At 47.3% G+C, this 12,442-nt stretch overlaps 1 protein-coding gene across 10 annotated transcripts in view; it reads right to left on the bottom strand.

Moving 5' to 3' along the window:
- The window catches only part of DNAJC5 (DnaJ heat shock protein family (Hsp40) member C5), a 28,988-nt gene that overhangs the window by 15,944 nt on the left and 602 nt on the right, over positions 1-12,442 (bottom strand). For 2 of the 10 annotated variants that reach the window (XR_015139294.1, XM_086333018.1), the window contains exon 2: positions 5,432-5,556. The exons of 2 other annotated variants lie outside the window; for them this stretch is intronic. The gene's annotated coding sequence lies outside the window, so the exon portion shown is untranslated. Of the gene's footprint in view, positions 1-297; positions 2,442-4,107; positions 4,513-5,431; positions 5,557-12,221; positions 12,366-12,442 lie in introns of those variants that run through there. 6 more of the 10 variants (XR_015139296.1, XM_086333021.1, XR_015139295.1 and 3 more) reach the window with 5 other exon arrangements.

The raw sequence follows: 12,442 nt of genomic DNA, 5'->3' as shown, positions 1-12,442 counted from the left end.
GGTACCATCACACACCTATCAGGGCTTCCTAGGTGGTGTTAGCGGTAAAAAATCCACCTGTCAATGCAGGAGACATAAGAGACTCGGGCTGGATCCCTGGGTCAGGAAGATCCCCTGAAGGAGGGCACGGCAACCCACTCCAATAATCTTGCCTGGAGAATCCCAACAGAGGAATCTGGAAGGCTACAGTCCACAGGGTTGCAAAGAGTCAGACACAACTGAAGTGACTTAGTCACTTCACACACACACACTTACACACACATTTATCAAGAGAGATTAAAAATAACCCAGCAATACCAAGTGCTGGTGAGGGTGACAGAGGCTAGACTCGAACACTGCTGGCAGCACAGGAAATGGGGCAGCCACTCTGGAAGAGAGTTTGCAAGTTTCCTATAAAGGTAAAAATAGGCTTTCACATGACCCAGCAATCCCACTCCTAAGCATTTATTTAAGAGAAACAGGAACTGATGTTCACACAGAAAATGTGTACATGAATATTTATAGTAACTAAACCCAGGAACAACACATACATCCCTGTGAAAGGGTAACAAACTGGAAGATGAACACCACAGACATCCCTGGAAAGGAATGCAGCACCTGCCATACAACGAGGAGCGTTCTCGGTGACACTGTACTCTCTGCGATGCCACCAACATGATGGTCTCGAAAAGACAAGGCTACGTCTACAGAGAGAACAATGGACGCCGGGGAGGCTACAGATGAGTGTGGTCCACACCCTGAGTAGAGTGATGGTCACAAAAATTTCTATGGATCAAAACTCCCTCGTGGCTCAGTGATTAAGAGTCCACCTGCCACTGCAGGAGACACGGGTTTGATCCCTGATCTGGGAAGATCCCACATGGCATGGAGCAACTGGGTCTGTGCACCATAACTAGAGAAGCCACCACAATTAGAAGCCTGCACACTGCAGCTACAGAACAGCCCTTGATCACCACAACTAGAGAAAGCCTGTGCAACAAAAAGACCCCGCACAACCAAAAATAAATAAACTATCAAAAATAAAATAAAACTCAAGACAACCTTACATCAAGAAAAGGTCCATTTTACTGTGTGTTTATTTTTAAAAATTTCAAAAAAAAATCTGGACTTGTGTTTCTTGTTTGGTTTGCAACTTATTCCTCTAGCTGATCATTTTTGTTGTAGTTCACAAAAGTATCAGCCTGTAAACACACTGGAAATTACAAAAAATATAATCTGGTCCTTCACCAAAAACAGGTAAGGAAGAACTATTGCAGGATGTGTACCTACAAGTGGGACTTTAGGGTCTGAGAGAAGGGCCGACCACACCCCGCAAAGGTGGGCACCCCAGGGCTCCCAATTCCCACCCCTCTCTTTTTATTTATCATGAATTCAAGTTCACACATTTATCAATTGTGGTAAAAGCTGTAAGACTGACCACCTTACCCATTCCTACACAAACCACTCAGTAATGTTATCTATTTGCCCATTACCTTGTAACACATCTCTCACTCTTTATTTTTCGGCCGAGGCATGCAGGATCGTGGCTCCCCGACCAAGGACCGAAACCTCACCCCCGGCAGGGAAGGTGTGGAGCCCTAACCAGAGGACCACCAGGAAATGCCCTCTTAATCTTTATGTAACTGAATATATCAAATCTTTGTAAATGTATCGATCTATTTTCCCCCATTTTTGTTCAATAAATCCTTCTCTATCCCCTAATCCACAGTGACTTCTCCTACACTGCACTCTAAAGCTCTGTTGCCTTGCCCACAGGTAACCTCTCCACCTGGAGTTAACCTGAGCGAGCGTGAGAGACAGACCAGCTCCACTCATCCAAGTGATGCCAGCCAGTCCCAGAAGCCCTGAAGAGCGGCCCGTCTCTCCCTGGGCCCAGCAGGTGCACTAGCATTTCTCTCTGAGAGGTCTTGGGAGGAGGAGTGCGGAGGCTCTCTATTAGGTTTCATTCCAAGGATACTGTATTCAAAAACCTTCAAAATTACCTGAGGTAGTCTCAAAAATTCCTACAAGAGCTACAAATTCTTTGTTACTTCTACACATACCATTACATAATAATTAAAACAATCATGTTTTAACACAAGCACCTACTATGAAAACAAGGTAGATTTAAAAGCCTTGATAATATCTTTCCTGGTGGCTCTAAAAAAACTGTCTTTAAAAAAGAGCAGGGCCAGGCTTCCCTGGTAGCTCAGTGGTAAAGAATCCACTATCAATGCAGGAGGCACAGGTTGGATTCCTGATCTGGGAAAAGCCCACATACTTCAGAGCAACTAAGCCCATGCACCACAACTACTGAAGCCCTAGAGCCTGTGCTCCACAACAAGAAAAGCCACTACAGCAAGAAGGCCATGCATGAGAGTGGCCTTCACTGGCTATAACCAGCGAAAAGCCTGCACAGCAGCAAAGACCCAGCACAGCCAAAAATTAAAAAAAAAAAAAAGCCCTGAGCAGGTAATCCCCAGAGTAACACCTCCCAGTGTGCAGACAGGCGTGCTCTGTGATCCTCCAGGGGCAGGCAGTGGGGCAAGGCCATAGCGGGCCACTCACTGTCTCTGCTCCCCTGAGATGCAGTTTCTAGGGCTGCCATGGGCACTGCAGCCTTCCCACCTCTGGTCATCCCAGAAGTGTGGCTGGACAGGCAGCCTGGAAAGCCGCTGTGTTGCCAGGGGCAGAAGGACGGAGTGCCCAGAGGCAAGTTCCAGGCCACAAAAATAACACATCATATCATGGGCAGTCTGAACACAAAGGAGCTAAGAAACAGGCTAATAGTGTAAGAATGGCTGTTAGGAATCTGGGGAGAGAGAGGCACTACTCTGCGAGGAAACCTCATCAGGGCAGGGACCAGGCTCTGTTTAAACAGTGTTTCCACAAGTGGGAATAACTTACGGATTTTCAACAGTAAACTTACAGACCAACGGAAACATATGCCTTGACAGCATAAAGGTAAAAGGACAAAGAAAAGTCAGAGGGAGGAGGAGGGAATAGAGGCCAATGCCCTTCAGGTTGTAAGATGACAGTGCAGGACAAAGTCTGTCACACGGGGACAGGAGCACACTACACTGGGCAGGACGACAAGGACGCTGCAGCTTCAGTCAGGACAGCAGGAGCAAGGGTCTGTCAGGTGACGACAGGGACCACCAGCCAGCACTTCAGGGACAGCTGCTTTGGTGCGCACCTCCCCCCACCCAGGGCCCGACCCTCAGAAAAAAAACTTCACTGAAAACAAAAATACTAAAGATGAGACACAACTGGTGTCCCAAAGACAGCTGACCCCTCTTCTCTGAAGGGATCTTCCTTTACAATCCATGATGAACCTGGAAAAAAGGACCTGGGGCACCTCCTCAGGCAGGGGAGGGCCAGCTTTCCCCAGAGCAGGGACAGATACACAGGAACACCCATGGTCTGCACGTGTAACCCTGAGCTCATCATCTATTCCAGCAGGAAAATGTTAGTACACTGCAGAGCAGGAGAAATGGCCACCGATGACCACAGGTGCATCTGAAGAAATGCACCTGATTATAAGCAGAATCAGCCAACATGGGAGATGTGGAAGAGATGCTGCCGAGTATCATGGTCATCTGCTACCTTTGTTCCTAACTTAAAATGAATGTCAAATGTACAGAATTTCTACATTGGCTAGGAAAACAGAGCAACTTCTAAAGATGACACCTTTCTTCCTTAATTCTAAGAATAATAAAAAGTAACAGTGATGCAAGCTTAGAACAGAGAGAGACAATTAAGTGAGTAAAACAGGTTCCTCTTTAAGAAGGACTCAATGCTATCATCAAGTGTCCAAGGGAGGACCAACCCATGAGAGAGCAGCAGCTAAGCCACGCTTGCTCACTGAGTGCGTGTGCTCCTGTACAGGCTGACCGGCATGGGCTTAGCAACACCCCTGGGGGAAATGGAAAGGCCCCAGCAGGGTCACATTCGAAGCCTTTCTGAGGAATAAACCGAGTGCTGCCTCAGTCCTGGCAGAGCGGTCAGTGTGTTTGTGGAATTAATTTTATCGGTTGTGACTTATGTCCAGAAACCAAATGATTTTCTTTCATAACCTAATGCTTTCAGTCAAAAGGAAAAAGTCAGAAGTTGATCAAAGTAACTTACATGTTTGAATACAAGGAGAGTCGAACATTCTCAAAAGCCTATGACTCCAAGAGGAGGCTGCCGACGGCCCAGTGTGGATGGCAGTGCCTCACTTCCACCTTGGCCCTCCTGGTCAGCGTCCCTGAGGCGCAAACAGCAGGGCAACACTGCCTCAGTGTAAAGGGGCCTAAAGCGAGCTAGAACCCTCACACCCAGAGCATGACCGACAGTCACAGAGACATACCCGCCATCTCAGCACTGGAGCTAACATGTGCGACCTATGCACAAGGCTGCAGCAAGAGATTCTGGGCGGACCATGCTATGACCAAACATTTCCAGAAAACCTTAATGTATTCCCAAAGCTGAATGTGAAACTAGACAGTGGAAGGCAAAAGTGTTTCTTATAAAAGCAATGGGCAGCAGAGCTTTCTGGGTGCTGGTGTTCTACACTCAGAACGCCGACAATCTCAGAGGGCTGAAGTCACAGACCCCTTCCACCCAGGGAGCCATCTGCTGCCCCTGGCTTTCAGTGGACAGGCTGTGCGTCAGCAGGCAGACTGAAGAATAGGAGGGACGTGTTCTATGACAGAAAAGGCAGACAGGCTCAGGGACAAGGCCACTCTTGTGAATGACCACCAGGAAGGATCCTCACAACATTCAAATCCTCAACTATGAACATCACATGAAAATGCTTGTGACCGAAATCAGTCACTCAGAAGTGCGCAGGCTAAGAGACCTACTTATGGCTTCAAGAGAGCCCGGGGGCTGAGCAGTGCAGGATATGACACTGACAACCCAATGACCCATCACCCTGGGGGCAGCGCCACCCCTAGCGAGTGGACTGGACTCTCCAACTCCAGAATGAATGGAAGCTTAAGACACACACAGTGGGTGAAAGTCCATAAAACGTGGCAGATGCAGCCATGATGCCTTCTGTGTCTCACCAGCCAGGGCCGCCCCCTGGGGCTGGCCAGCCCAGGGTTCCCACTGTGGGCTGACTGTCTCTGAGAAGCAGTGGGCCAGCTCCCTGAAGCCAGAACCAAAACCAACCATTCTGTCAAATCCAGCACGAAACCAAGTATGAGCTGCACCAACCACCCGGTGACAAGCCATCTGTAAAGAGACGTCTGATGTCAGAGGTGAGCATCAAGACACATACGTGCTGTTGCAGTTTTACTGGTGACAGGCCTCGTGATTATCATAGAAATTTCACCAACACGGCAGTTACAGTCTAGGTGTGCTCACCATGTACAGGCATTTGGGGCATACATGCTCTAGACCAAGAGGTCTGTGGGGCAGGTACCTAGTCCAGTAGGGGTGGGAGGGCAGCTCTCAGGTCACTTGCCTGGGCTGAAGCCCGGTTCTGCCACTTATGGGCTCAGGGACCCGAGCAGTTACTCAACACCTCCACCTCCTTTTCATCCAGTAGGGCTGGAGCTGGCCTGGCATGGAGTGTCTGTGAGCAGGCTCCTGCAAATTGAGGAAAACAGTACTGGGTACATGATAAACATGAGCAATTACTACTTTGGCCTCCAATTTACAGATGAGAAGACTACACAGACAGACAAAGTTCATAATGGTGAATTAAAGTTAGGAAGGTTATATTCAAACTCTCAGCTTGAACATTACTGTTGCATCCATTTTTTTGTTGTTGCTACATATACTTTTGATATAAAATCCAAAGTTCACTAATTTGCCTTCTTGTCATCTGCCTTTTAAAAATATAAGAAAACACCTGCCTTCAAGGCTTTAGGGGGCTAGCATGTGACCAGGTAAGGCTGTATCGAGCTGCTGCTCACTGAGACACACTCTGCCCCTGTGATCACCACAAAGGGGCATGCTGTTCATCAGCTGGATGGTCATTCTAGGGTGGGGACAGGACAAAGACCACCGCCCACTCCAGAGAGCAGCACAGGGGTCTAATGAAATGACAGGTTTACCTCATGACAGTGCAATACTGTGAGCAGTTTAAGGAATGCTACAAGTAAAAGGCAGATCATAAGAACTTCACTGGTAGTCAAGTGGTTAAGACTCTGTGCTCCCAATGCAGGGGGCAGGGTTAGACCCCTGGTCAGGGAACTAAGATCCCACAGGCTGCACAGTCCAGCCTTGAAAAAAAAAAGGAAAAATGTAGACCACAGATGCTTATGAAGGTTTGCATAGCACCCCCAGAGGCCAGTAGGTCCAAGAGTGCCCCTAACACCTATGTGCACTGCGATCAGCCAGCCTGAGTGAGGATGAGATGGCTGGACAGCTGGCCTACTCGGCCGCCAGGACAGCCCCCTCAGTTATCCTCAGTCATGGATCAATTTTTAATAAAAGAAAGGGCAGGGACAGATGAAACAAGTGTGGGCGTCACACTGGTACACACACCAGGGAGTAGGATGCTGCTGGTAACAGTCAGCTAGAATCACCCAACCAGGTAGAATGATGCAAGAGAAAATGGCACGAACAGAAACGGCATTTTAAGAAGGAAATCCCGTGCTGTCATGGCAAGGTGGGTGACAACACTGATTGTGCTTAACCCCCAATACCAAGCACGTCACTGTGCCTCCTTATCTACGCAACTGGATAACAGCTACCCATGCAAGCTGTCCCAGGGATTAAGGCGGATGCACAGTAAGGAGCCTGGCTGCCTCTCAAGCGGATCGCTTCAGAGGGCTTGCAGCTGGGGGGGGGGGGTGGGGGTGGGGGGGGGGGAAGAGCCTCCTCCACATGAACTGTAGAGGAGAACAAACCGCTTCACACTGAAGACAAATACAACTAGACAGTTAAAAAACACTTCAAAGATAATCTTTAAAGTACAGAGATTCTAGTTTCATCTTAAAATGAAACTGAGTCATTAAACTGCACTAAAAATTTTAACTTTACATGTGATGAGCCTCGTGATTCAAAAGTAAATACAGTCCAGTAAATGGCTTCCCTGGTGGGTTGGTGGTAAAGACTCTGCCTGCCAATGTAGGAGACACGGGTTCAATCCCTGGTCCAGGAACATCCCACAAGACTTGGAGCAACTAAGCCCGTGTGCCATAGCTACCAAATCCTGTGCTCCTAGAGCCCATGCTCTGCAACAAGAGAAGCCACTGCAATGAGAAGCCCGTGCACTGCAACCAGAGAGTGTCTCCCGCTCACCACAACTAGAGAAAAGCCTGTGCAGCAACAAAGATCCAGCAGAGCCCAAAATACATAAATAAATAATTTGAACAAAACAGCCCAGTAAACATTGTTATCTGGAATACAATTTCTTTTTTCAGTTAAAAACAAAACAAGAAAACAGATGTGTCCTGGTTTCATGCATCAGAAAAAGTCTATCACAAAACCTATCACTCTTTTCTATTTAAAAATCTTAATTTAAAGGACACAGCAAAATTTATTACAACTGGTCAAAAAGATCCTCACATTTTACTATCAAACCCTAGAGCAGTACCTAAGTGAGCAGCAAAATGTAAAATATTAAAAGTGTTAAAATCCTTTGTACCTGCCAGAGGGTATACAAATCTGGTAATATGTGGCAAAAACAATAAAGTTTGTATTCTCTGACCCAGAATTTTCCATTTATCTTAGAGATACCCTCTCATGATGAAAGACATTACTTAATAAAGAAAAATTCAATGGGACCGCCTAGCTAAAAATCAAACATTTGCTATGCTGCTAATCCCTTCCAATAATAGAAGGGAAACTAAAAGCCAGGCAGGTGGCACTCGCTCCCTGTGCAGAGCCCAGTCTGGCTGAGTTGAGGCTGTGTCAGTGGCCCAAGATCTTGGTCCCCAGCCCTTAATTCATTACCTCTGAGGCACCACAGGCCAGGCCAGGACAGGTGAGTTCAGTCTAGCACATTTCCACTCCACCCGCCCAGAGAACGGAGGCACAGGGCCCTAGGGAGAGCTCTCTAAGAAAGAAGCTGGTCATCCCAGAGATAGCCAGGGCGGGGCACAGCCCATAGGGGTAGCAAGTCAGCATTCCAATCCTCTGACTCTCAGGACTGCAACTTTGTAACCAATTGGCATAGCTCAGTCCTGTGGGACTCTTTGAGACCTGATAGACTGTAGCCTACCAGGCTCTTCCCTCCATGGGATTCTCCAGGCAAGAATACTGGAGTGGGTTGCCATTTCCTTCTCCAATAGAATTCCTTAGAACACAGCAACGGAGACTGTACGTTCCACTTTGTAAACCACCATGTTTTCCAGTGCTCTGTGTTCAGTCTAGAAAAATTAAAAGGACAATAAAATTGTAAGTAACTCATAATGAATAAGGCTTATTTATACTCATACAGTCAAGGAATATTCACTGATCACTCATAAGGTATCACACAATTTAAAAATATTACTTGGGTAGCTGGGTTTAATGTGTCATGAATAAAGGACTATGGTTTCTGTCACAGAACCAAGTTTTAAAAACCAGTCACAGGGGCACACCTACAAAGGTGAAAGATTCGTGAGTAAAGTGGAGCTCTGAAGTACACAGACAACCCCTGAAAAGGAAACATGAGGGCATTTTCATGACATCCACTGAATGCATGGTCTCACCAATGTGAATTACCAATATGTCTGCAAAGCTCTTGGAATTGCAAACAATTCTTACCTAATAAAGACAAAATCTATTAAACGTCTGCCAGTGCCAAGAACTAAGGCAGAACGTATCATTTCACCAATATAACATCCTCAAACAAAACTGATGCAAAGGTGACAAAAGACAAAATTGAAACTAAAGGCTGTTCTGGTAATCAAATCCTTAAATCTTCTGGGTTGAATTTCGACTGACCAGTAACAGACTGCTATTAATCCTCTTCAGGCGATGTCACTATCTAAGCGTGGCCCTACCATCAGGACAGTAGGCCTAGCAGTTCCCTCTTTTCTTTTTTGGCCACCCCTTTTGACATACAGGATCTTAGTTCTCCGACCAGGGATGGAACCCATGCCCTCTGCACTGGAAACATGGAGTCTTAACCACAGACTGCCAAGGAGGTCCCAACAGTTCCTTCATTCCCTCTCTTAAATAAGGAGTAGCATCTTCGTAAAATATGGATATTCTCATTTTTTAGCATCTTTGTCACTTGTATTTAGGAAGCAGTTGAGGACACAGCTTCCTACTTATATCTCCTGTACTCCCCAACAGGCAGTAAGCGCAGGTTCCACGACCCTCATCTCAGTGGTCAAGCACTTGAGCCTGAGTCTTGTCCTCTTTCAGGAAGGAAATTCAAGCACAGGCCCTGCCAACACAGATAGGGAAGGAGTGTGACGGATCAAGAGGCAGTCTGCAGTTCAATAATGCTCCGCTCTGCCCAGCCAACAAGAACATAAAAGGGAGCTCTATTGGGAAGCACTGCATTCTTAACTGCTGTGTGGGGAGCACCGGGAGACCCATAAGGGCGCCATCAAGAGCTAAGAGTCTCCTCCACACTGCCTGTGCAAGAGCTGGTCATCATGTGCCACACCTGTCTCCTGAAGACACAGGAATTTGTCTCCTTCCTGGAAAACTGGTTGACCTCATTGGCTGAGATATGGTTCACCTACAGCACTCTATACTCTAAACCTTGTACAAACTACTTTTAAAAGGAGTTAGGGAATTTTTTTCAAGGGTGATTATATCTGTGTCTATCATGATCATTTGCAGACTTCCCTAGGGGTCTAGTGGTTGCGACTCTGCTGTAGGGAATGTGGGTTCAGTCCCTGTTCGGGTAACTAAGATCCCACGTACCCTGTGGTGTGGCCAAAAAAAAAAAAATCATTTGTAAAATCAATTACACCCCAATAAATTTTTTGAACAAATCATGCTCATTTTAGTCCCTGAATTTAGAAGCAAACTCTCACCTTGTATAAAACTCCACCTTGTTCCCTTAACCCCCGCAAAGCTGCTGTACAGCATTTTAGTCATTCATTTGACACCCACTGAGCATCAACTACAGCCCATGACCAAGGCAAGCACGTCATGCCTAGGCTCTGAGATGTGCCATCAGCAGCTTGCCAGGGATTCTGCCTAGTGGTGGCAGTGGCAGGGAAGTTAGCACAGGAACCAGCACAGAGGCCTGACTCCAAGTCCAGGACTGAGACGGAACAAAACACTAGTCCTTAGGGTAGCTCAGCCTGGAGCACAAAGCACCCACCCTCTGAGAGCAAGGGGGCTCAAGAACACAAAGGGCCAAGAGACGCGTGGTATCTGTGTTACCGGTACCACGATAACACAGTGAATGAAAACCAAGAACATAAACTCACTGAGTGAAGGTTCTGGAAATGACTTGAGTCCTTCCGTCACAAAGGAGGATTCAGAGCACGCCTGAGGGACAGCTCATTTTCATGTGGTTTTAATGGGTTACTCCACCTCACTCATTTTATCAACAAATGTCACTGAGTATCTGAGGCCAATGTGTGGGATTTACTTTTTGGGAAGTTAACTGAAGACAAGAGCTGACAAAAACCTTTTTATTTTGGATTAACTATAGACTAAAAGTTGCATAAAGGTTTACAAGGAGGTCCAAAGATCTTTCTGACCCACCGCTAACTGGTTATGCTTTCCCAAAGGGGAGGTAACTTGCCAGACCTCCCTTAGCAGCCAGCACCTCAAGGACTCCACACTCACCACAGTGACTTCCTAGAGACGCGGGCTGCTGCTAAGCTCGTCACCTCCACTTTCTCTGTCAGTATTTCCCAGGCATGCAGCACGTGCCAGCCCCTGTTCTCTGCACAAACAGGCTCCCTGTGGACTTTACCTCATAGTGAAAGATTAAGTTATAATAAATATATTAAGTAGGACATTAGAAGAATGAAGTGCAGTGGGAAAACTAAGCAAGGAAGGAAAACAGGGAACAGGAGGTGGTGAGTTGCTTTTGAACTGTGGTGCTGGAGAAGACTCTTGAGAGTCCCTTGGACTGCAAGGAGATCAAACCAGTCAATCCTATAGGAAATCAGTCCTAAATATTCATTGGAAGGACTAATGCTGAAGCTCTGATACTTTGGCCACCTGATGCAAAGAACTGACTCAGTGGAAAAGACCCTGATGCTGAGAAAGACTGAAGGCAGGAGGAGAAGGGGACAACAGAGAATGATGGTTGGATGGCATCACCGACTTGATGGACATGAGTTTGAGCAAGCTCCGGGAGTTGGTGATGGACAGGGAGGCCTGGTGTGCTGCAGTTCGCGGGGATGCAAAGAGTTGGACATGACTGAGCAACTGAACTGAACTGAGTTGAAACAGCAGGCAGGGGGTTGGGGAAGGGCTGCCTGCCCTGAGGCTAACGATGCCAGTGATCTAGGTAGAGCCAGGAAGGAGCAAGGAAGTCTGTTAAGAAACAGGCTGAGAAGCCACTGTGGCAGGAGTCAGAATGAGACAGGGGCCAGAGGGAGGAGATTGGTTACAGAGGCTGGGAGTGGACTGACAGGCATCTCTGCCCACAAGAGTCCCCATCCCAGGCCACAGTGGTCCACAGCTGAGGCCCCCTCAGCAAAGCCGAGCCTCCTCCATGCGCCTCCCAAGTGTCTGCTCATCAGATAACCCCCTGGATGCTCTGCCTTCACCACATTTAAGAGGTCCAGGCAACGGGCTCCAGCAGCATGTGTGCCCCTCACAGCCCCATGCTGCTGGAAGTAACAGCTACCCAGCCCCTGGCTTGGCCACACGCCATCAGAAGTCCCATCCGAGGCAACCCAAGTTCTGCAACCTTGACACAGGTGGAAGGAGAACTGTGCAGCTCTCAGGCAGGAAGTTTTTCAAAGCCTGTGAGTCCTGCCTCATAATTTCATCCCTCAAAGTTTGACAGGTGCCTTGATCCTGAAACTCAGCACCACGTTTAACAAGACAGAAGCAAATCAATAAACATAAAATCTCAAGAGTTTTGGCTGAAGTTCCGCCTTGAGGCAACCAAATTACAGATGGGGCAGAATAACTGTTAGGTTAGCAGATAGTTTTTAAACAGACAACTAGTAAGGACAAAGGTATCCAACAGAGCCACCTCTCAAGTTATGACCCGTATTAAGCCTAAACCTGGAAACCAAAAAAACCCGGAAACTTTCGCTTCCTTTCCCTGCATAGCACAACCGAACAAATATTGAGAACTCATCTCTCAGGCACAAGAAAAGGCGAGTCCTTAATCCAGCCCCTCAACGCAAACAAGTTCGAACCCGCAAGGATGAGATCCTGACCCTCTCTTGTATGACTGCAACACAGGCACCGCTTCAAATGATGTCCCGCCGAGGCAGAAAAGCGTTTTCTTCTTACAAACTGGATGATTTTCACCCGCGAGATTAATTTACACAGCGTCAAGGAATAAAGCTCAATTCCGTGAGCTATAAACATAATGACCCAGACATAGGTTACGTGGCTCCAGAACCGGTGGCGCTCCCCTTCTCACCCGCAGGACAGG

Source organism: Bos grunniens, chromosome 13 (genome assembly GCF_055505025.1).
Source record: "Bos grunniens cultivar Pamir isolate PY7600 chromosome 13, Bosgru_T2T1.0, whole genome shotgun sequence".
Taxonomy (NCBI): Eukaryota; Metazoa; Chordata; class Mammalia; order Artiodactyla; family Bovidae; genus Bos; species Bos grunniens.
This window is presented reverse-complemented; position numbering and strand designations above follow the sequence as displayed.